This window comes from Diceros bicornis, chromosome 36 (genome assembly GCF_020826845.1).
Source record: "Diceros bicornis minor isolate mBicDic1 chromosome 36, mDicBic1.mat.cur, whole genome shotgun sequence".
NCBI classification, from domain to species: Eukaryota; Metazoa; Chordata; class Mammalia; order Perissodactyla; family Rhinocerotidae; genus Diceros; species Diceros bicornis.
Window position 1 is genome coordinate 2,638,984 of NC_080775.1, and position 21,616 is coordinate 2,660,599.

Below are 21,616 nucleotides of genomic sequence, written 5' to 3' on the forward strand. Positions count from 1 at the left end.
GTATTGCAAAACAGATCAGAAAATTCCGTAGTTACCTTTTATGCCAAGAAATAGAATATGACTCAGATTATAGGAAACCTGTGTTCTATACTGTCTCTCATGAATGGAGTTTAGCATTAAAAATTGGTGTTGTAAATTTCTTGCATGGACCTCTACCAATAAAAGAATGATAAACCAAGCCAATAATTAAAGGCATTCATTGGTCAACAATATAAGCACAAGGAAAAAGAGACAAATTTAAGGGGACTCATAAATAAAGGACTTAGCAGCTTATGAGTTCTGAAGGCAGAGAAATGGTTGCAATGTAAAAATAATTGAATTAAGGGTAAAAATGCTAAGATGAAATAAAAGTACTTCTGGCAATTTTCCTATAACTTTGCATAGGCAACTTTATCTCTGACTCTTAGTTCTTCATCTGGATAATGGGTAAGCTGGATTTGATGATCACTCAATTTACTTCTAGACCTAAAATATTAAGATTCAAATACCACATCCAAGAGTTCTAGCCAGAACAAAAAGAACAATGGTACCAGTGACAGACATGAGAAATCCAAAGTCAATGGTTAGGGGGAGGAAAAAAGGAGGTAAAATCCATAATTATGTTAGGTCCACAGAGCCCAGAGCATATGTAGCTAGTGATGGATGCTAATGGGTAGTTAGAAATTCTACTGCTAAAGAGAGTTTATTTCTAGAAATATAGTCATGCCTAGAAAAAATGCTTATTATATAAGTACTTCTATAAATGTTGTGAAGAAAGAGTGTAAGTCAGTGGTTCATTAAAAAATCTTGGCCAGTCTACTCACTCTAACATACCACCAAGCAGATACAAGTATGCCCTTTGAGCAAAGATGAAAGTAGATACTTTGAAAATGTTCCCTAAATGATTTTAACATGTTCTCTAACTCTCTCTCTCTCTCTCTCTCATTTCATTGCAAATCACTGGTATGTAGGAACAAAAAAAAAAAGAAGAAATACTATATCTTGTTGAGGTCTGCAAAGGGTCTGAGATTTTATTCTCCTTTTGAGCTAACAAATTAATCAAAATTTCACAGAGGCCATCAGAAGACGTGAGACTCCTGGGTCAGAGACAAAGGACTTTATTAACCACGGCACAGCTTGAACACCAGCATGTTTGTGTCTGTTCTCCTTGCCCATGAGAACAACATGGATCAGCCTGGAGAAACACCTATGCACAGTGGGTTTCATTGCAGAAGAACTCAGAGCTTAGGGAACCCAAATATTTTATAGTGGGCAGTAGGCATGCCTGTCCTTGGCCTCACAGAAGGATGCTCTCTCCATCTTCCAAGACTGTTCACTACAGAGACATTCCTGAAAAGATAGCCAAGAACAAAGGGTAGCAAGCGCCCTGCTTGTTAGTCGTGCTGAAACACGAGAGACCCATGGGAACTCTCGCCCAATGTATCTTTCCCATACGAGATAGACAACACTTTTAAAAGACTTTAGTTCACTAGTTAATTTTTTCATACATTCAACTTTGGGAAATGTTGACATTTTAAATTATGACAAAGTACATGGGATACTGGTGTCTGAGGGAAGGGGAGAGAGACACGCTGAAAAATTGTTCATAGGAGAAAAGGGAGAGAAATGTGTAAAACCTAATAAATAGTTTTTGAATTTGCCAATGACAAACTCAAATGTGATGAAAAAGAAGGATTCTGCTCATGTGACCTGGGAGAAGCATCAGACGGTTTCATATTTAGTAAATGCAGCAGATTGAATGAGGTCCCCCAAAATATGTGCTCATCCCAACCCTCAGACTGTGACCTTATTCCTCAGAATGCGGTATAAGGGTCTTTGCAGATGTTATTAAGGTAAGGATCTTGAGAAGAGATTGTCCTGGACTAGGCTGGACCATAAACCCTATGATGAGTGTCCTTATAAGAGACAGAGAAGGGACACAGAGAGAGACAAAGAGAGGAAAGTGAGGTGAAGACTTTGGCAGAAATTGAAATGATAAGCAAAAGAATGTCAAGGATTGTTGAGAGCAACCAGAAACTAGAAAAGAAGCATGGAATGGACTCTCCCTCTGAGCCTCCAGGAGGGATCAACTCTGTAACACCTTGATTTTGGACTTCCTGTCCCTGGAACTGTGAGAGAATAAATTTCTGCTGTTTAAAGCCACCCAGTTTGTAGTAATTTGTTACTGGTCGTGCGCGCGCACGCGTGTGTGTGTGTGTATGGTGTAGCGGGTAATTGTAGAGCAGATGAGTTGAACTATAACCAGGACACAGCTACACGGACCAGGAGGTGAAATCGTGTATCATTGTTGTGACTAATGAGTGAAATGGCTGGGTGTCTCACCTGTTTCTTCCTTACAATAACTGTTTGGTGTCACTCTGCTTGAGAGGAACATCACGTACAACAGCTATTCATTCTAAGAGCTGAGTGATGCCAAAAGTAATTAGCAAGGCATTTGTCAGAAACTGTCTCTATTCAGGTGGTAGAATTTGGCAGAGGCCCTAGGATTACCATGTTTTATAACAATGTGGGGTTGTATGTCAGAAAACACACTGACAACGTTTCGGTTTCAAACTGTTTTCATTTAAGAGAAAAAAATATTTTGTGTCTTTTTAAGTAATGTGAGGATGTAGCCTCTTTCGGTTGTAATGTTTTCCGTTTTTGTGTAAGCCTGCTAGAATAAACAGAAATTATAATCCAGAAAGACATTTATTTAATGTTTTCTGATGTAATGCCTTGAAATCAAACTGGGAACAAACATTTGCTATAAATATTTCATTGTTTATCAGTCTTCATGGGTTACCTTAAAGAGTATTTCCTGGTTATTTCATTTTTAACTCGAATTCCACTCTCATTTGGCACAAAATGGAAGTTTGGAGTCGTTACTGGAATCATAGGATCATAGTCCATGAAAGCACCAATGAGCAGCAACCTCTTAGAGCAGTGAGATGAAGAGATCTCTCAGTCAATCAACTACAGCTCAGGGTTCTGTTCTGGTCACTGAGCTCTACTGTGGCTCCACACTGAAGATATACACCAGGGGGTCCAAGTCAAAGCAGTGACTAGATGGTTATGTATGAGAACTGTTTCCAACCAATGTTCCCTCTTCTTCCCCCACATTTAATGTACCCAAAGGAGCCTAAACAAGTGCTACCATTTAGAGATTAATTTGCAAATATCTTTCACAATTAAAAATCACATTTCCTTTGACACTGCAATTCCATTGCTAGGAATTTAACATTATTGATATTTTTAAGAAAAACCAAAGAAAAATTTCTTACATCTTACCAGAGTCCCTGTAATACCATCCCATAACCGTTTTTCTCCCCTTAAAGCAAAGATAAAGAAACTCTTACTATATTCTACTGGTTTTAAGCCACACAGAGTTCAGAGGGAGTTTCCAGCCCTAGATTGCATCTACAAACTTTATTAAGCATCCTTCTCTGATTGGCACCATACCCGCTTTCTTTCTATGTTTGTAAAATAATATAAGGTTAAACCTGCCCTTTGGTATCTCAACATGATTCACAGTTCCCCTCTTTAACAGACATTTATTTAACACTCTCTGTTCTAAAATAGAAAAGCTATGATTGGACATATTCTTAGGCACCCAACTTCTACACTGAGGAAAATGAAAAGTGGAGGAGGCGTAGCTGAATGAAACTCCTCTCTTTTGATGGAGCTTGTAGCGGCGTTCCGGCCGCCGCGGCCCAAGCCGTCTGCTGTCTGCTCCCAAGGGGAAAGGGAGCTGGCTCTGGGGCTGAGACAATTAGAGTGCTCGATAAGAGTCATCCTCAGGCACTGAGTGGGCGGCAACCAGAGATCAGGAATTAATTCATAGCACATTTAGTACAGAGTAAGAGTCACAGAAACCCTTTGATTAGTCTTGCGTCTTGATATCCTGAAATTTTAATTTATTAATATCCAAAAAGAGCATAGTATGCTTGAGCTCCAAGAAGAAAGGAACCCTAAGTTTCACAGACAGTAGAAAATGTATGCTGAAAAGTACACACACACACAGAATATGCCACAGATTTAGTAATAGAAAAAACTCTAAAATACCTAAATAAACAGGAATTAATAAGAAACTGACTTAAAAATGTGACAATATATCAATACAATAAAATACAATTGACCTTCAGATGGAGAAGAAGATTGTACGTGTGCTGGTGAGAAAGGGTACAAGACATATTGTTATATATGGAATAACGTGAGAAGTTTGATTCTATTTGTGCTAATAGAGAAAGATATTTTGCTGATACAAAGAAAACTTTTGGAAAGAGCTTTCATCTTATCAATCGTTACCTTTGGGGAGAGAAGTTAGGGTTAGGGATGGACAACAAAGGAAATTTTACTTCTCAACGTAAACCTTTTTGTACTATAGCAATTGTTTTTTTGTTTTTTTTTTTCCCACTTTGTGCATGGACTACTCTAAAATAAAGATAAATAAATAAATAAATAAATAATATATATATATATATATATATATATATATATATATAAATAGAGACAAAAAAATGCTCCTACATTTCAAACCCCAGCTGAAGTAGCTCTTCTTTAAAGCCTTCTCTATGTGCACCGATGTTTTCCTTTTCAAGGCAGGTAATAACCACATCAGTCAAAAATTATTTGATAACCGGCCGTCTCACACGGGCAGTGGTTTGGGGAGTATGTGTTGCTGACCCAGTAGTGTAACCCCTCCAAGGTGTGAGCCGCACAACCTTCTTCCCTTCATCCCTTCAGAATCTTTTGCAGAATGTTTAGTACACATGGAATGGACATCGATATATTATCTAACAATGTGCGATCAGAATCTCTTCTGGAGGAAAAGGATCAAAGGCTTCAAATCGCACTCACATCCAAGGTCGTTATGAATGTTGGGCCCCAAATGCCACGGAGAGCCAACTGGGAGGGTCTGCCTGACAGGCTTGCTCTCTGGGAGGTCCGGGATGGTTATTTTGGGGTAGTTTGGTTTGATTTTGTTTGCTTTAGTTCACTTGAGTTGGTTAATTACTTCCTCAAGTCTTCAACAAACATTTTTTGAGTGTACACTGTGTCTTGGACCATGTCCTAGGTGTCGGGCTCAAAAAGGTGAACCAGGCCACCGTGTGTGCACACCCAGGTGCTTTGACGGTGTGTGGCCAGTCCCCAAGCCCCGTCTCAGGGTATCTTCTCAGAGCAGGCTTGGTACCACCTGGGTTAGCTCAGGCCCTCCACAAATAGATATCAAGGCATGACTACCCCCCGAGAGGTGCATTGGGGAAAAAGTCTGTGAGGGATACATGGGGTAACCTGATTGCTGGGAGCACCTTGGACCGTGATGCAAGTCTGACTGGTGTGAAAGTCAGTGGGGAGGTAGGGAGTGCAGGGAGGAAGAGTCTCCCCCCGTGGCACACTCTGAGAAAGGCAGTAGGGAGTTCTTGAGCCAAAGTGACCTTTAAAGAATCCCAAAACCCACAGGAATGGGCTGGCATGATTACCCCACAAATGCTGAGTCCTGGGCTGGGAGCCAACTGAGGGAAAGGTAGGATTGGTGTGAACATGGAGGTGGGTCCAGAAGTGCAGCCACCGGGGCTGTTGGTTGACCACCCTTCCCACACCTGAGCTGTCAGGTGACCACCTTCCCACTCCTGGGCTGTCAGGTGACCACCCTCCCACACCTGGGCTGTCAGGTAACCACCCTCCCACACCTGCGCTGTCAGGTGACCACCACCCTCCCACACCTGGGCTGTCAGGTGACCCTCCTCCCACACCTGAGCTGTCCAGTGACCACCCTCCCAATGGTCAGTTTTCACAGAGGACATGTGGGCAGTGCATTTTCATGGCCACAGAACAAACCACGTCCTAGACCTCGTGATCCTTATTGAGGGAGAAAACATTATTAAGTAATTTAATACATACGTAGAATAATTTCCAGAAATCATAAATATTAACAAAGAAAAATGAAATGAGATAAAGACTTGACAGTTGAGGTGCTGACATTTGACGTGGGCCAGAGCAAGATGGCCAGTTAGAAAGCAAGTGCAGTAGCTGAGGAAAGAAACTGTGACTTAGAAAATGGGGAGAAGGATTGGGATGATCTCGGGTTTTGAAGGGAGAGCCAACAAGGCCTGGATACAGAATATGACAGATGCAGCTGTAGAGCATGGATACAGAGTAGGGCAGAAAGGGAGAGATATAAGGTGACTCCTAGGATCCTGGCTTGAGACACCGGGCAAATGGTTGCACCGTTTAGTGAGATGAGGAGCCCTGGCCTGGCACTTGATTGAGCAGGGGTGAAGACGCAGTTGGGACATGTTAGGTTTGAGAAGCTGGGGGAGATGGTCCTTAACTGGTAATTCACCAGCACTGGTGAATGAGAAGGCAGGGGCAGCATCTGTCTGAAGCTGGCCGGTCACTGCTTGTCTTTGTTGGCTCTACACCACACAGGTTATCTGCGCAACCCTGATGGTCCCCCGGGGGCACTCAGACAGAGCCCTGTGTCCACGTGAATGAGGGGGAGGACAAGCCCATGTCCCAAGACCACGTACGGCAGGATAGTTCACTCTCCCTCAGCCTTGCCTGGCTGCGCCCCATCCACAGCATCTTCTCTCTCCCCGGGGGCCTCTCCTCAATTCCTTTTCTTTTTTGTTTAATTTTTGGTTTTGGTATTTTCCCTCCAAAGTTTTTCCTTGTTTGTTATTCTTTTGGGGGTGGTGGAGCCAGCAGTAGTGATTATTCTGCCACTTAATAAGAATCCCAGACTTCTCTAAACTTGGTTATTTTATAATAACTTTTAATCTTCTACGTGTTCTGTCCCTGCATATCCAGCGCAGAGATCACCATTTTTAGAAATGCAGGGCATCTCAGAGGCATCCTATCAACCCCTCATTTTACAAATGAGGGGGCCGAGGCCCTGGCAGCTCGATCTGATGACGACCCAGGCTCTGACTTCAGGTCCCTCTGAACTCCGATTCAGTGCCATCGTGGCCCTGCGAGCCAATCTGCAGGCTTCTCTCCACGTTCTCAAATCAAAAAATGTTCCAGGGCCGGCCCCGTGGCTTAGCGGTTAAGTGCACGCGCTCCACTACTGGAGACCTGGGTTCGGATCCCGGGGAGCGTACTGACGCACCACTTGTCCGGCCATGCTGAGGCCGCGTCCCACATACAACAACTAGAAGGATGTGCAGCTATGACATACAACTATCTGCTGGGGCTTTGAGGGGGAAAAAAATTGTTGCATCATTTTGCTGATAAAAGTCTCCAAATAAATGAAAATTAAATAATTGACCACAGCACATTCTAGGCAGAGAACAGAGAATTTAAGCATTTTCCCCCCGGCTGCCTTCCTTTGTCCACCTAGATCTTTACTACAGGTACAAATGATGCTAATCTCATGGATGCAATTCAGCCCATGGAAACGTGTCTTCTGGAGCGGGAAGAATTTAACTGTTGACCTTAAGCCCTGACTGCACTGCACACATATCGTTTTGTTAAGCAGAAGGCGGTGTGAGAGGCAAAAGGTGTTTTTTCGCTAATGACAAAACCGAGGCAAATTGCACAGGAAAACCAACTCCATATGTGTGGAGGTGAATTGAGCTTCTTTGAGAAACCAGAGGAGGAATACGATTTACTTGTTTTAGAGAGAGTTAGACAGGTGGGACGGTCCGTCATCAGAGACTCCGAATGTGTAACTACCCTCAGGTCTCTATTTTCTATTTCTAGCTTTTCTATTTCCAGCTATGATGACTGTGAGCCTAATAAATGGATGTCACGTTATTTCCACTTTTTAAAACAGGGAATAGAGATAATTTGGGAACGCAGGTGGAGACGGAGCAAAGCAATGACCAGAATGAGGCATTTTGTTTAGGAGACACAGAGGAAGCAGAGCTGGAGGCGGCAAGGTAGACCTTTGTGGGAGATGAACTCCCTGATTGACAGGACTCTTTAGCAACTGCCCCTCTGTGATTGACAATCAAGCTGGAGAACAGATGAACAGGTAATTGCAATCCTATGTTGTCTTTGCATAAATACCCGCACACTAAATAGGCCTGCCAGCGTGGAGAGACGCGGCTTCAGCAGAGCGCCACCACCCAGGGCCCCACCTCCAGTTTCCCGGGCGCTTTGTTATAACCACCTGGAGATGAAGCCAGACACCCAAATTGCTGTGAAGTGCACAGAGGGCCTCACGTTCCTTAAATATCAGTAGAATGCACATCACATTCTGAGGCAGGGGCCAACGGTGGTCCCAGACTCACCACTCATCTGTGTACGATCCACGGTGGGTAAATTACATTCTGAATCTTAGTCTATCCTCAGTTAAAATAGGCATAAAATAGTGACCCTCTTCAGTACACACAGCTCTTGTGACAACCAAATACAATTATGAATAGGGAGAGACTTGCATCATTATCATTAGGGCTGTGCTCCAAATTCTGTTCAAACACTTGCCATGCTGTATTAAAAACTGCGTTTATTTAGCTGACTGGTGAAGCTGTGATGTTTGTAGGTAGAACCACAGCTAAGCAGATTAGCAGAGCATATTAAATGAATAAACTCCAAGGCTTGTCCTCAATGCACTTTTGAAATCTGAGAAATCTTCTCCACTCATAAAAAGGTGTAATGTTTCTACTTCCCTTTCTGTTCATTAGTGAATTGGCCAGTAAGTGGGTAACTCCTGGGTTGAATTCTTTTTTAAACAGTATGACAATTTATCTCCGTTATGAACATAGGAATGGGAAAGCAGGTAAAAACTACAATCCCAATTGCAACCAAGATTACAATAATTATAAAGGTAATGCACTAGAAAAAGCCATTGAGACATTTTCCAGCCTGTAGATACATTTTCCTGAGCTCTCTATAGTTTTCTCCAGGACACCCCATGGGGCCATCCTTGAAGGATTTGTAATAGGGGAGTAAGGTTCTTGGTGTCCCCGCTACTCAACATTTTTATCTGTAGAAAGATCACTAAAATAAACCATAAAATCAGCTTGGAAGATGAAAAGAATGAGAAGGTTCCCCAAAGGGCTATTGACCACTTGAAATGTAAGTGGCTAGGAGAGGTTGCTTCCAGGTAAAGAGACCCAAGCTTTGTCCTTTATCCTGGGTCACTGTGCCACCTTCTAATGCCCATGGTGGGTTTTATGCAACACAGTGACGGGGCAAGATGGCCTTGGATTTCCAGTGGGGGCAACGCTGTTGCTCTCCAGTTCTCTGCCTCAGAATCACAGGGACTGACACTTAAAGTGAAGAGTCCTGGTTCCATCCCACTTCACACAACAAATCCAGGAATTAGCATCTGGAACATCTTCCCAGCTAACTGATAGGCTTTATGCAAATGTGATAACCTAATAATTAACACCCAACATCATTTTTGGTCATTGTCACTTGGAGTGGGTTGCAGACTCTTTCTCAGTAACCACTTCTCACGTGTTCAAGACCCACGTCAAGCCCTGCACCCCGCAGCCTGGGAGCATAGAACCTATTCCTCTTGACACCTGGAGACGCCATCACGTGGTGGAGAAAGAGTCAAATCAGAACCACTAATGTGGACGAAGCAAACTGCCTGGGGTGAGAAGAGCCTATAAGGAGGTGGGAAGGCTAGGAAGACTTCTTGGAATAGTGAACAAAGACGTCGTTTTCCTCCTGCGAGCAAAGCAGAATGCGGTGATTCAAATTTTACTCTTCTGGTCAAAGTCATGTGTCTAGTTTGAGTGTCAGCTTCACACTGAAGCAGTGCATATGCTGAAATAATTAGGGCCACCACGGCCCCTGGGCTTAAATAGGATGACTATGTGAGAATGTCACATTGAATTGACTCATGGATTTCAAGAGAATATTGCAACGTAATCTACATGCATTATCAATGAGTGCATTATTTTTTTTAAATCAGGATCAGTGGTGACTTAAAAATAAAAACATGATTTTCTTTACTTTCCCAGCTTCCTTTGAAATCAATAAGGGCTTGAGTCTTTTCTTGGAAAGTTTGCTTTAAAATACAAAATGATGACGTGAACTCTTTTTAGGAAGAAAAATGGAGTATACCCTTGTATTTTTGGAATTTTATTGTTAAATCTCAAATGTGTGTTGCAGGCATGTACGCAATTTCTCACATTTCTCATATACCCTCTGTCTCTCTATCTCTGTCTCTCTCCTCTCTATCCTCTCTCTCCTTCCTCTTTCTCTTTCTTTTTGTCTAAATACAAGAACAGTTACATCAAACACTCTTTAGTCTAGAAATTAGGAGAAACCAGAAATAATTTTAAAAGTGGATTAATGTATCCTGACGAAGAGAAAAAAAATCATTAAATGCTTTTAAAACCTATCAGTGTTCCCATAAAGACGTTCTTTTCTTCAGTGAAGATTAAAGGGTAAGTGTTGAGTTCAGCTGACTGAGGAATAGTTTAAATGAGTTCTAAAGAGGAATTTCTGGAGTTTAGGAGTTTGGATAATGTTACTAAGATATTCAGTCAATTATTGATTATCCTTGGGCACATAAACCATTTTTCAGATTTATAGTCAAAAACTATGAAATAAAGTGAAAAAAGTTACTAACACTCAGCAAAGGTAACTACACATTAGAAATCCTTTGCTGCTTGGAGTTTTACAAAAATCAATAGAAATTATACCATTTGGAATGTTTGCTGTGACTGTTCCCTTGTACTTGTTGGCTTGTACCTAACTAGCTGTCCATCTACTGGGAAGGAGAGAGCGTGGGGTCTGCTCACTGACACATCTGTTTTCCAGGTAAACACATAATTTTCTGAAGGCAAATAAGTAACTAGAGGATTCTTTGCTCTGCCTGCTCTTGATTTTTAACAACAAACGATATGGGAAAAGTAGAAGAAATTGCAAATTAAAACACAGCCCCTGACTTTGAAGACCTGAATATCTGCAACTAAGAGAGCTTTACCTAAAATATTTAAAATGTTTTCATTAAGCATTAGATGGATTCAGAGTTCCTCTTCTAATATATCTGAGTGACCTCTAACCAAGAGCAAGGAATTTAAAGACCTGAATTGAAAGATGTCAACATTCTAACCAAATAACTCAATGGTTCATTCAGCTGAACCCACACTTCAGGTCCTGAGAAAACACGGCATGAGTTGGTTTGGCTGAGAAGAAAAAAGGATGGCTCATGGAGGTGTAGTGAATTAGGGCTCTCATGTTAGGTGTGCTCCGTCACCACCCAGGGTCCAATCTTGGATGGGGTGAGGGTACTGCCTTTATTCCCTGCAAAGTCTACTGCAGACATCAGGAACCTAACATGGCACAGTGTCCTAATGAGCAAAGACGTGACCTCAGAGTCTTCTCGACAATGTCCAGCAGGCTCACCAATCAAGCAGAGCTGCAGAACTGATAGACACTCACTGCCATCACAGATAGAATGCCACTGGACCATGCAGAAAGTGGGCATAGTCCACTGATATTCAATAGGCTTTATTCCAGTGTTCAAAAATGAAGACCTCAGCTCAAAAAATTTTTTAAAAAAACCAGCAGTGACAAGCTCTTTGAACACATCACTACATTTTTCTACATTTCTTCAGCTCATGTGATTTTTTTTGTAGCAGAAAATGTGATAGGTATAAATAGGTCCCTATTATACATATTTTGCCTACATATATTTCATGCTGTACTACATTTTTGCTTATATTTATTTTACTTTTTTTTAAAAAAAGACTAATTTTGGTTAATGAAGAGTTGGCTAGTGATGGAATTCTCCTAGCTAAATGTTGAAAGAAATGTTAATGCTATTTTTCTCCTCCCTCAATCTAAGATAGCTTTGGAGACATTCTACTTGAGGGGAGAGTAACAGATCCTTTAACATTTACGTGTGAATTTCCCAGCCATGTGAGTGTCTACTTTAGGCAAATAAATCAGCAGCACAAGATGGGAAGTGGAGAAGCTGACCTAAACTTTGTTTCCAAAATCACAGCCTCTGCTACACTGAGCCCTCACAGTAGAGTGTTAAGAAGGTGACATCATTAAAATACGGCTCCTACTCTTCTGATTTGAGCTGAATTTCACCTGGGAATAATAAAAATGACTGCCCTCATCATGGAGCACAGAATCTTGATGTCCTGTTCCTAACTTACGATTACACAATTTCTATTTGCAGTACAGCCATGCCTTACTTAATGACGGGATACGTTCTGAGATCACATCGTTAGGCAATTCTGTCATTGTTGGAACATCATGGAGTGTACTTCTGTCTAGATGGTAGAGCCTACTACATACCTCAGTTGTGTGATACTAATCTTATGGGACCATCGTCACATATGTGGTCCATTGTTGACTGAAACGTCGTTACATGGAGGCATGTTCTATTGAAAGTTGGGCTGTGATTTCAGGTCTGAGTATGAACCTTTCATCTACTCCACATTGGCTGGCTGAATCTGGGCATCAGTTTCCTCCTCAATAAATTGGAGATAATAATAATACGTACCTCACAGTGTTTTGTGAAGAGTAAAGGAAAGCCAAGAGCTTTCCTATGTTTCCTATGAACACATCATAAGAGTTCAACAGTGTTCACTTTTGTAGTTAGAGTTACACTTGCTTGACATTAAATGCTGTTGTCACTGAGAATACAAAAATAGTTCATAGTTAATCTTCATTAAAAAGCGTACTATCTTTGAGCGCTTGCCCTCATAAATACCAAAGAGTCTTGATATGTGTAATTTTCAAAAATATTTAAAAAGTGTACATTTGACAATCCAAAATGCAATTTATAAACTATAGGATAATTATTTCCATTTGCATGTATTTCTCATAATACTTTTGTAAATGTTTAATTCCATTTTTATAATAAAAATATGATTTTTCATCTATGGACTAAATACACCTTTTCAGATCTACATCTAGTACATAAAATTTCTTATAACCTTTGCCATAGTGCTGTGTTAAAAATCCACTGATCTGGTTCTCCCCAGTAGATTCATATCAAAGAGATGAGCCCCTGGAGTGGGGTCAATGCTCCTCTCATCTGTATTGGGTAATTTCAGGTGGGAGTGTGGAGGTTGGGTAACCAAATGGATGCTCTCGCACAGCCATCCACAATGTGCCCACACTATTTAAACATAATTTATAAAATTCCATTTAGTTGTTTTGATTGGTGCCAACCAGACATTATTATTGTCTAATAAATTCTACGCATCAATGGAGAGAAGGAGGGTGGAAACCACGTGAGCCACCCCAGGGGCTTTAGGGCACTGTGTTTCTATGAGTCTCCAAGGCTCTTGTGAGGAAATCTAAAAACCTATTGCTCCTCCAGAAGAGTTTCTCCCAAGTCAAATAAATATAAGAACTTTTCTATCCTAGTAAAGGAAACAACCTGGGAAGGCTTTTTTTCTTTTTAAAGAACCAGAAGATACATTAGACAGACTTCCTGTGTAATTAGTGAAACCCTTTTGACTACACACAGCTTGGTAATTAGTTAGAAACGGAGAGACACAAAGACATCTTTCCACCGATAGCATTTTGTCCTTATTTTAGTAAAATACAAAACTGATAATGTGAAAATGGTAAGTACCAACTCAGGAATCTGGTGCAAATGAATGAAAAATGTGAAGCTTTGTTTTAAAAGGATTTTACTGTCAAGAAAAACAAAGATCATATCTTTTAATGCTTACAATGAGCGCTGATGTATTATTTTGGGGATTTATCAATCAAGCAGCATTCTATAAAAGGACGTTCTTATTTTAGAATCCCATTATATCCCTCTAAATCTCCTCTGATATTTTTTTTTCCAGAAGTCACCTTTCACTACTGTCTGCAGTGTCCCGTTGACGAAGTTGGGCAATCCATGAACACTTTGAAACTAAACTAGAGGATGAAAAGTGTCCTTTGTAATTTTGGTGCCCAGATAGATCATAGCCAATTATATTACTTACCACTTGTAAAGGAAATCTATCAAACCCGGTTGAAACATTTATAATGACATTTTAACTCCCTTCCGTTGAAAATACATTGAAAAGTATTCCGTAAGTGCAGTGTTTAGAAGGAAGCTATTATTCGGAAGAGGAGCCGAATGTCTAAACCTGCTGTTTTAAAATTGCTTTCCAAATTCGAGGAAACGTTTTACAAAGGAGGCTCATAATGGAGTCTGAGCTGGGCCCGGGAGACGTGAAAACCACGTCCCACGTTGTGTCATCTATTGACCGCAGGCAACTTGATGAAACAGAAGGCAGATTGCAGTGGTCTTCCATGTGTTTAAGCATCAAGCTGATCCATAGCTTTCACAGGAACCAGAAATCATTTATTGTCAGTGCCGTCCAGAATACATCCTGACAGTTCAGTGGGAGTTTCACTGCCATTTATTTTCAAATCAATACTCAATTACGAAGAGGAAGATTCACTCCCTTGCCCATTTTCAAGATGAAATTATGGACTGGAGCAATAACACTTAGTCAAGGCAAACCACCGTCCATTAACTCGTGATGCTACCGAAAACCAGCCAGATACTTTATTAAAGTTCACTCCCCCCTCTCTCTTTTTGGCTTTTAATTAATCATTGTGAAAAAGGTCTTTCACATGGTGACTGATGACCAGAGAAAACAATTTTCTCCTAACTGCCTTTTAATTTCAACGCTGGGAGAGCTCATTGACTGCATCTCACAACGACCCATCAATGCTAGTTTTTAATGCGTTTTCTCCTTTGTTATTGAGAAGAATGGAGTGAGGATCGAGCTCTGTGCTGCTCCTCATAACTCAGGGAATTGATTCAGTAAATGCTGCACATTTGGCACGGGATAAAAAGGGCTGTCAATGAAGATGCTAGGTACCATATAAATTACTCCATTAACGAGAAATAAAGCTATTTACGGTTTTCAGAGTAAAATGCAGCTGATACAAAAAAAAGAATAGGACAGTGGGGTCACATCCTCTTTCGTTTATATACCCACCCCCGCCCCTGCTCTTGCAGTTATGTGGATAGTAATTAAAATCGTGAAAAAATTGAACACGGAATGACAATGAAAGCTATTCTTCACCGTATTAAATGTGAAGGGACAGATGGCAAGTGTATAGTTCAACTTTTTAGGCTTTGTACCCTAAATAGTTTTCACTTCCTTTTAGGTTAGCGGATAAATACATGCCCATCAAAATCTTCCAAATGTATTTATTGAATAGAAACCGTTGAAGGTAAGTGCTAGTGTGGCCTTCAAAAAAAATTAAATAAAACACAAGAAATTAAAACGCTGTTGTTTCAAAGAATATTATTTTTCTGCTAGTCAAGATTCAGTGTAACAAATAATGACATAAAAATGTTTCATGAGATTTATTTATCTGACAGCATTTGGTTGAAATTTCAAACACAGCAGAAGCATGTATTTAGAAAGCCACTGAAGAGAACAGTCTCGTGTTTGACATCCGCAGTCACTGCCTGTTTCAGGCAAAGCTATTTTCTAAGAGCTTCAGGGGGTGAGGCCAGAGAACATTCTCCTGGCTTCTTAAAATTGTTACTTGGGTCAGATAGGAATTGATCAAAATCACTAATTTCCTTATAGTTCCCTCATTAGGTATGGTGGAACATACTTACTTATTTGGAATTCACATCCTCCCTGCTCTCAAAAAAATTCTCTATCTAATGATACAATATCATATACAAAGAAATAATGAAATTAAAATTTAAGAAAAATCAGAAAGCAGATAAGGAAAACAAGAAGTAATTGTACCTGGAATCTATAACAAAAATTGTTTCTGCAGAGTATTAAAGTGACATGTGTTTCCTAGCAATCAACACAAAAAGGGAAACATAATTTGTTACATAGTTTTCATTTAAAAACCGCAACTTCTTCTGAAGAAACTTTTGTTTTTTTGAACACTCCATTCCCAATCAAATCTTCCTTATTTGGTTTGGGGCTGCTGGGTGGTGTCTCACACACACGTTCCAGGAAGTCTCCAGATTGGCTCCATGGACTGGAACCCCCACTGCTCTCAACGCCTTTGAAGGCAGACACCGTGACACTGCCACTAGTGTGCCGACCATAAAGCTCCTAACAGCCAGTGAGGCCACCACAGTTGACAAGATGTCGTGACACCATAAGTGAAGGCAGGGTGACGCTGCTCAACCCTAACACTTCTTCACCCCTAGAGGATGAAAGACACCAACACTACAAAACATTGAGTCCCAAGGAAATGCTGAGTTTTGACCCCAAGTTCACACAGATTTTTTTTTTTTCCATTTTTTGTGAGTAGCTCCTCTTTATCCAGTCCTCAGTGATGAATCCTGGGGTCAGTGTGGAGGGTAATTTCAGTGACAGAACTTGCTCTGACCATAGACCTCTCTCCTGATGATGGAGGCATTGTTAATAGACCACAAGGATTTGATAATTTACTTCCCTTGGAATGTTCCTTTCTGGGCCGGCCCCGTGGTTTAACGGTTAAGTGTGCGCGCTCCACTGCTGGCGGCCCGGGGTTCGGATCCCGGGTGCGCACCGACGCACCGCTTCTCCGGCCATGCTGAGGCCGCGTCCCACATACAGCAACTAGAAGGATGTGCAACTATGACATACAACTATCTACTGGGGCTTTGGGAGGAAAAAATAAAAAAAACAAAAATTAATAAAAAAAAAAAAAGAATGTTCCTTTCTTAGAAAGCTCGTCATACAATAGACTGATGAGAGCCCTGAGCCTCTGGACATATCTGAACCTGGGGGTGAGCGCCACTCACACTTGAGCTGGGATGCTAAAATCTAGAGTACTGATATTGCCGTAATGGTGAATAAAATGGTTCAAAATGATCGCTACATGGTCTGAGGTTAAGTGGGGGAGGTGGGAGAATCATAGCATTTTAAGCGACATCTTCTAGGAGTCATCAGCCTTTTATTTACACAAAAAGGTGATTTATTTATAAATCACAACACAAGGCCCAGGAAGATTAAAAGATCTTAACAAGATCACATAACTAATCAGGGGTCACGTGAGATGAGAAATGGAAATGTTTCCTTTGGACTCGGCGACTCGGAAGCCCCGGGTGTATTTTTGGGTGCTGTGTGGCCTCACTAATAGGGCTGAAGCCAGCCTGAGCACTGGGGGAACTGAGAGTGCAGAAAAGGCTTGGAGGATGTTTGAGCTGAATGAGAAGAGAGTAACAATAGGACAGCGCCGTGCTGAGCCGTATTGGAGCCAAGGCAAAGGGATCAATCAGGAATACTCCTCTTTATTTAAAGTTTTGATATTTTGTTTGTCGTGAGATTTTTTGCATTACTTTTTATTTCTAAATATGACACTAAAGTATCGTTTGTCTTGCTGACTGAGGTTTTCAGCATCCCTTGAGTTTCGTACCCACAACATGTTGGAGCTGGAGGTGGATTCACAACTGAGCGAGGGATTTGCTTGTATGTGTGTTTTGCATTTAGTGAGACAGTTTTTGAGGCAACAGGAATGATCCAAGTGAGAAGGAGAGGTTAAGGATATCAATAACGAGAAGGAATAATCAGGGCAAGTTTCTTCAGCAGGAGAGGACAATGAAATTCAAAGGAAAGAGAGCAGATAAGAAGAGAAGACCAACCAGTAAGGTGTGGGCAAGTGTGGACGGTTTGCAGATGTGACAGCGTGGGTGTATTTTTTCTATAAAATAGGAACTGAGATTATCTGTTAAGAGTTATGCAGATAAGGGGCTTGGAAAAGAGTTTTGGAGTGAGATGGTTTGAGACACGTTACTTTATGGGAATTGGTGAATGAGCAGCTCTAGAAACACACTGGTCTATTCCACATGTGTGAACACAGAGAGTAACCCACTACTTCTGCCAAAGTAGGACGTTGTGGTCACAATGGCTAGGCAGTTGTTATGGACTGAATGTTTGTGTGCCCCCAAAATCCACACACTGAAACCTAACCCCCGATGTGACGGTGTTAGGAGGTGGGACCTTTGGGAGGTGATGAGGTCAGGAAGGTGGAGCCCTCATGATGGGATTAGTGCCCTTATAGAAGAGACCCCAGAGAGCCCCCTCACCCCTTCCTCCAGGTGAGAACACAGTGAGAAGAAGGCCTTCTCTGAACCAGGAAGCGGGACATCACCAGACACGGAATCTGCCAGCGCCTTGATCTTGGACTTCCAGCCTCCAGAGCTGTGGGAAACCAATGCCTGTTGTTTTAGCCCCTAGTCTGTGGTATTTGGTTATGGCAGCCTAAGCTGACTGAGACCATAGTAAACATCTTTTCGGTATATTATACTAAATTTATTGAAAAACAAACAATGAGTTGCGCAGTAACCAGAGCCCCTAACTGTTAGGCAGCCACCTCTGGAGACTTCTTTGATGAACAGAACGTGTGTTGAGCCTCCTCAAATGGAAGGATCTGCTCAGAAGTTGAACATATTTAAACTGCAAACTTCCATACTATTATTGCCATCATATTGCCATGGTAATACTTAAGAGACATCTGAAATAACTTGTCTTTAAGAATAATTTGGTCAAGTGTTTCTGATTTGCTGAGCATAAAGGATAAACTCTTCATCTAAAAATGTAGAATTAATAAACCAAATATATACATATATAATATGGCTAGAAAAAACTTGAGTATCTGGTCTGCTTTCCACAGCCACCAACTTCGCTCACTGCTGCCACTTCAAGTCTTATAATTTCTTATTCTGAGAAAGAAAAATTACCACCTAAGAGTATTATTTTAAAATCAAATTCACTTGCCCAACGAGATAAAATAGATATGTTACACAATATTGCTAGTCCTTATTTTTTTTTTTTTTTTAATTATTGGCTTTCAACTTCCTGGCTACAAGTTTTCTAAGTATGGTAACACCCAGCATGCCCAGCGCTGATTCAGTTGTCGCAGCCTCACCATTTGCCTATATACCCTCTCTCTTATTACCACTAACGTAGGTCAACAGTTTTTGAAAGTATTTTTTCACTTTAGTTCTTAACTTTGACCAATGAGTGTATATCTTAACTTTTCCTTTTTTTTTTTTTTTTTTTTTTTTTGCTGACGAAGTTTGGCCCTGAGCTAACATCTGTGCCAATCTTCCTCTATTCTGTATGTGGGTCACAACCAGAACATGGCTGCCAATGAGTGGTGTAGGTGTGAGCCCAGGATCTGAACCCTGGCCACCAATGTGGAGTGTGCTGAACTTAACCACTAGGCCACGGGGCCAGCCCCAACTTCTACATTTTTTTTTAAGTGTATGCTAACACATCTGTTCTCCACATCTGCCACCAATTCTCCACATCTACTCTTCAGAAGCAGAGGTTGGAGATGCTGATACAATTGAAAATAGAGTTGAATGAATCTCTGGCATATGCATTTGGGCAATCAATAATGGTTCAATGCTCAGAGCTCTAATTTTTTATTCCATTGTTCTGCAAACAAATATATGGGAAACAAAAGAGAGAATAGAAAAATTCCTTAGGCAATTGGGCAACAATGAAGCACTAATACTGTGTTGGAAAATTTGTTTTTGGTTTTAACCACATTGGGCATACTGTTGCTGAGCACTAGTCCAGTGTATGAATATTACATAGAATGTTCAGCAATTCTCCTGTTTATGAACACATGGAGTGTATTAGTCAGGGTTCTCTAGAGAAGCAGAACCAGTAGGATATAAATATATGTGTATCTCCTTCTCTATATTTAGACTTTCTCTCTCTCTCTCATTCATGTTATCACATCTGAAACAGCAACGCATCGTATAATTGCTGTGATCTGTGGTCGTAACTCAGTCACTATTAACTAGGCATGTCCATCAAAACATACAGACTGGGTGCCAATGGTTTAGAAGAAGATTTTGGTACAGTAACAGAGCACACAGAAAACGCTGTATCGTCAATGCTGTTAATGGTGCAAAGAAAACTGCCATTGCCACTGGGAAGTACACGGATCTAACACCTCCATGAAACGTGTGTTCAGAAACTCCAGAACATGACAGAAGCTTTAAGAACACCAATTCAGTTCATTTATACTGTTTTATGTATGAAAAAGGGAAATGTGTGACGAAAGTATTTTTCTAAATAAATATTAAACGGTCTGTCTGGTAAGTTAAATTAGAAATTCTGGGTGATAGTTTAATTAGCAACATCTTCTCTTTCTAATGTGACATAAAGTGATGGTGTACCTTTCAATCAAGGATGCCTTAGAGTCAATGAAATATGGATATTTGAAAACCATTGCCCAGTCAATGGTTTCTAGGGACATTATTTTGCAGTATACAAATAACCCACCTGAACCAATGCTATTGCAGAAATCCAGAGAACATAAATTGGAACCTTGTGTCGAATGATTATTTCTAAGATTTATTTATATTTGGGAAAATAGCTCAACCTACTCATGTCATAGTTTTCCTTCATATAAAAAAGAGAAACGTAGGGTCAGCCTGGTGGTGTAGCAGTTAAGTTCCTGCACTCCGCTTCAGCGGCCCGAGGTTCACAGGTTTGGCTCCCAGGAGTGGATCTACTCACTGCTTACCAAGCCACGCTGTGGTGGCATCCCATATAAAGTAGAGGAAGATGGGTATGGGTGCTAGCCCAGGGCCAATCTTACTCAGCAAAAAAGAGGAGGATTGGCAACAGACGGTAGTTCAGGGCTAATTTTCCTCAAAAACAGAAAAAGAAAAAGAGAAACTTTCCCCAAGATGTAGCTATAAAGTACCACACACTCATATAATGTTTTAGAGGATTAAAAAACAACGACAGCAACAACTTCTAAAAATATTTGGCAGGATAATGGAAGAAGATACTAGGTTTTGAAACAGACATTATATAATTCTCTACCCTATTATTTCGATTGTATGGTGTCTCAGAATGTTAAAAAAAAAAGTCATGGAAAAAAATGATACTAGACTCAAAATCCCTTAATCTAAAACCTAGGCATTGGTATCAAAAGGACTACCTTTATTCAATCAGATCATAGAAGGAAAAATGACCTCCAGCTCTAAAACACGATGTGTGAAATTCTGGTTAATGCTCTGCAAGTGACAAGACACACTCTAAAAGGTATGTGGTTTGAATGTGTTAGAAAAGAATATCCCATTAAATATTTATTACTAAATGCAATGCTGATGAATTAATTTTCCTCATTCACCCGGAAATTGTGCAGCAATCAAGCACTTTTGTTTCTTAATAACCATTGCATCAGCAATCTCTAATTGTGTATAGAACTGCTGGAAAATAGTCAAGTGAATCATAAAACACCTTCTTCAGTACTCTAGTTTTCTTCCCTTCATTTCTGATATTTAAAATCATACCATGTCAAAATAGAATGTTCTAGAGAGTTTTTATCTTAAAGTATATTAATGCTGCTTTACTCATTTGGTGAATGAAAGTGAAGTGTTAATTTCTAACTGAAGAAGTGCTCGCTTTGGCAGCACATATACTAAAATTGGAACGATACAGAGAAGATGAGCATGGCCCCTGCGCAAGGATGACACGCAAATTTCTAACAGAAGAAGCCTGAGTATTAAGAGATGGATACACTGGGTAACTGAAAGTCCGACTAACCAGGAGAAAAGAGGCACAATCACACCCTCAGTATCCTGTCACTGCTGAACTCACTCTTCACAGCTAAGTGTACATTTCATATCCAAATAGGAGACTGCGTCTTTTTAAGAACAGAATTACTGACCAAAGCCAATGGAATGATGAGAAAATGCCCTGGGAGTATTCCACTTTAGGGCAGAAGTCTAACTTTATACAATTGTCATGGAAAAGTCTCA

At 40.7% G+C, this 21,616-nt stretch overlaps 1 non-coding gene across 1 annotated transcript; it reads left to right on the top strand.

Moving 5' to 3' along the window:
* The first annotated feature begins 21,252 nt into the window (after positions 1 to 21,252).
* On the top strand, positions 21,253 to 21,361 carry LOC131398963 (U6 spliceosomal RNA). Its single transcript, XR_009217038.1, has one exon. It is a non-coding gene; the product is annotated as a U6 spliceosomal RNA (small nuclear RNA).
* The last annotated feature ends 255 nt before the right edge of the window (positions 21,362 to 21,616 follow it).